The sequence below is a fragment of the Perkinsus marinus genome (assembly GCF_000006405.1).
Source record: "Perkinsus marinus ATCC 50983 genomic scaffold scf_1104296950272, whole genome shotgun sequence".
Classification (NCBI taxonomy): domain Eukaryota; phylum Perkinsozoa; order Perkinsida; family Perkinsidae; genus Perkinsus; species Perkinsus marinus.
Window position 1 is genome coordinate 242,146 of NW_003209678.1, and position 4,227 is coordinate 246,372.

Genomic DNA, 4,227 nt, shown 5'->3' on the forward strand with positions numbered 1-4,227 from the left:
GAGCATGACATAAAGAATGATATCGGCCGGGATGCACATCAGTTTGGCAACAAGCTGAACCTGGTGTATCCTCACTGTTGAAGGCGCAACCAATCGATCATAGTTGTTACCGTACAAGGTGCCCGGGCTTGTGGTTGAACGACGAGAAGGAGACGCTATGCGTTTCCGTATTTAGATCTCACACCTTGTGAACTATGAAATTGAACACGAGAGTAAAAAGAGTGCCAACTTATCGTGATAACTTATCATGGAGAGTGATGCATCAAGTCCTGTTCTCATATCAATATGGGAAAATATGCACAACAACATATGTCGGTGACAAGATGAAAACTCTGTGGCAACTTGTTGGTTTCTATACGCTTCTTCTCGAATTTTTACGATCTGAGCTCAACTGAAAAAAGCTTCAACTGAGCTCAGCTGAAGAAAAGCAAGCATATATTCTTACTTCAACACTGTATTCACTTCTGAGCTCAGCTCAGGAAAGCAAACATATATTCCTCCAACACTGTGTTCACTTCTGAGCTCAGCTGAGGGGAGCATATATATACTTCTCCAACTCTTCGTCGTATTTTGCACTTTCGGTTGACTTTTTAGAAACACATCGTTTCGAATCAGTAGTCATATCCCCTCCAATGTTTATTCAGGCTACTGAAGAAATTAGAAATACTGAGAAAACTCGAAGGGTGATTACAGACGAACTGATGGTCGACAGAACGGTTGCTCCTGGATGTACAGTGCTTCGTGGCAATTTGATACTATGCGAATGTGAAGAATGTGTGTTTTCTATTAGAGGATTAATGATAGTGAACAACTTATCGCTATCATAGTCTCGAAAGGTTAATTTTATCACATCACATGCTCATACCAATTTTTTACATTGTTTATGCGATATAGTTCAGATCGATTCTTATTATCTCGGAAATAACCCACATTTGGATCATATCAAGTTGACACAGACTGTACGAGCGTCCGGAATGCTGGTCTTGAGGCTCAACTCTTCAAAATTCTGCCATAGGTGCATTCGTCGTAGCAAATAAATTGGTACTTACTGAAAACATCACTGAAAATCAGGGGTATTTTCTCGAGACTAGCATTGGAGAAATCCCGGAACAGGAAGGTAGGCAGAATTATTTAGAATCGATTTCCTCCACCTCCGCGCTCATCAGAATCCACAGCTCACATTGATGAGAAGGCCCTCCTCAAAGGACTTTCACCCCTCATGCGGCCCATAAGAGGCGTAGAACCGCCGTTATCTGCTAAGCTGCGATTGAGCCGGGCTTTAGAAGCAACCGAAGCGGAGACTGCTGTCATGATGCTTCAAAGGTGTGGTATGAGAATTAATTCCGCACTGGGAGGGCCAATAATGTTCTTCACTTTCGCGATTTCAGATCCCTCCGGGACTGCTTGAATGTGACGGAGGCCCAAGTTCGAGTCCTCGGAGTGTCTCAGGACCGCCTGGAAATGTAACTTGGGCGATAAGTTTTAGCGCATTGGTATCATAGACTTCTAGACTAGTCCCATTCCTCTTTGAAACTTGGATAACCTAGACTCTCTATCTGGAAGCTCTCAGCATGTTCAGCAGGTATTTCGACTTGTTCGACGCAGAGGCCACACATGGAATGTTAGAGGGAACGAAGTGGGCTCATGCCACGTGTGGTGGTATCAACTGTTTCAGGGGATCCCTACCGTCGGCGAACCAGCTCTATGTTGAGATTTATCTTCAACTGCAAGATGGGTAAAAGTTCATTACGAACTAAACCGGAATTCACCAAGTAAGCATGTAGCCTGAATACGATCATGTGTAGTTAAATGGCCGCAGATTCATCGATGGTGATGTTACTTTGCAGCGATTGTCAGAGAATGAACCATGGAAAGCTGAGCTAATGCGAGAAGTGAGTTTAGAATCGTGAATGGAAAGTCTGCGCTAGCTATATCAGAATCGAAAGTATGGGGGATCTGTCATTCTCGATGAACCTACCGGAAAAGTTGCCAAGGTCAGCTTTCGGCAGTTATGGGCTTTGAAATATGAATTGATTCTCAGGATGGCTACGGAATGCCGTGTTTCGATCCGACTCTGATCGATGAAGTCAAAGGCATTCCAGCTCAAGGTATGGATACAACTCAACAGGGTGGCGTGACATCTTCCTCGTCAGACCCGAGTGCTCGTAGAAGTCGTTATGAAGAAGTAGCTGATGGAGTTGGGCCACTGGCCATTCCGTGGCCTGTCGATGCACATGAAGGTAAGTTGAATCAATGAGCTCTTGGAGGGCGCCCCCAGATTTGAACTGAGGACCTGCTGATCTGCAATCAGCCACTCTATCACTAAGCTACACACCCAACGGTGTTTATGTCATGTTGAACTACCACCCAGATAACTCATTCAGATGCGTGGTTCATCTCAGCGGGGTCTCATCGAGGACTACAACTTCCGAGAAACAAGGATCATGATGTACACATGATGTGAGTTATCTCAACTACACTAACCGAGCGTCATGACTTCATCCCAAGCTTATTCCTCATACCGACTTCGAGCTTCACTGAAATCGCTAGCACATGAACAAGTTTGTACCACACTGTCAACTGCTCCTTCTGTGTAGGTACACATTCTACGATTTGCAAACATGCGATGTAGAGCTCCAAAGAAAATTGAACCCCCATGGGAAATTCTTTCTTACCAGATCCCCATTGTCCAGTGTATATACGGAGGATAAATAAGTCTTTGATAGAGTAAGGAATGAGGTCTTCACTTCCCTAGGCTACACTCGATGCAGGGCCTGAATTTCAGGCTACAGCTCTACACAGTACGGATCAGAGTTACTTCACATGATCGGAGATCAATGCCCTTTTACTCGTAAAATCAATCAGAGTTGTGTTTCCGAGTCGAAATAGAGAATCGTACAGAAAGGGAGGAACCAGATCGATACTCACGAGCTCTGTAATGTAACTCTTATTCGGTCAGACTCGTATCAGATATACACATTCACTTCGATTGATTATCAACTACCATCCTCATTAGCAGCACACTCACGAACGATAATAACCTGAAATATGTCAACACTAATAGAGATCTGTGTTCTCTCGATATGTAACATCTGCTGTAATTAAGCGCACCTACCCTCACCCAGAGTAACTCAAGAGATAAGATAGTACGTCAAAGCTCTGATTACGAACTGTTAGTGTCTTACTACAACACTTCGGTTTACAGATCACCTGAGATTCGAGTGTGTGGGTTGTATCCCGAGTGCGCAAGTGAAACTTGAACACTCAAATAACATGCGTTAGATACTCGACGTATCGGAGCATGATGCACCCAAGGTCCCAGAGATGTGCAAACGGAGCAAAGACTGGAGTGAGAAAAAAGAAAAAAAATTAACAATTCCACTCGGCAGAGCTTTACATTATAGTAGTTGAGGTTCTAGCCTGAGCTGTGTGTTGGCAACACAGTGTTGCACAACTTTGTGCAACGTGGGACAGTGTCCGGGTGCAGGTTTGCTTAAACCACGCTCACAGGTTACACCTTTGGCTTACATTACTCTCATGAGGTTGTGATTGATAATACTCATATCAGCACGAAATACTCATACTATCATAATAAGAAGTGAATAGCAAATAGCAAAGTGAATACTCATAGTATAATATCAATACTCATATCATCAGAAGAAAATAATGTCCATGAGAAGAGCTCGTCTCTGGTACACTTGACGGAGGCCGCCTCCGCCGCGGTGCGACGCCTTTGTCTGTGCGATTAATAATCAGGGGCCTACTTCAACTGTTGAAGTTCAACAACTATCGTGCTTCGCGTACACTCTATCACACAAACGAGCCCAATCACCAGGGCATTTCGGGCCACTAATGGTAGCCGATTCGTCCTCCATCTCCCACAGCTTGTGTTCGGATCATAGTATGTTATTATCTGGGCCAGATACCTGCACAACGCGTGAGTCAATACTGTAGAGAAAATCGCACTCACGATCATCAAGCCAAAAGCGATTCGAAATGAGGAACCGCCAAATACGCTGTCCCAATCAGTCCAGTCGGTCCAGTCTTGACTTGTCTTGGAACCGGTGGGCGATTTATTCGTAGATCTCCCGTATCTGGTGAGTGAATACTAACATGCGGTCTTGATAATCATGAAGAGCTCACCTTCATGAGCCCAAGTATCTTACGCAATGTGGGATGTCACAACCTTTAAGAAGAACTCGGACGGTCGACATGTCTTCAACTATC

General features: G+C 44.4%; 1 non-coding gene across 1 annotated transcript; it reads right to left on the bottom strand.

The window, feature by feature from the left end:
- Positions 1 to 2,265: 2,265 nt before the first annotated feature.
- Pmar_PMAR007075 lies at positions 2,266 to 2,337 on the bottom strand. Its single transcript has one exon. It is a non-coding gene; the product is annotated as a tRNA-Cys (tRNA).
- Between the last annotated feature and the right edge of the window lie 1,890 nt (positions 2,338 to 4,227).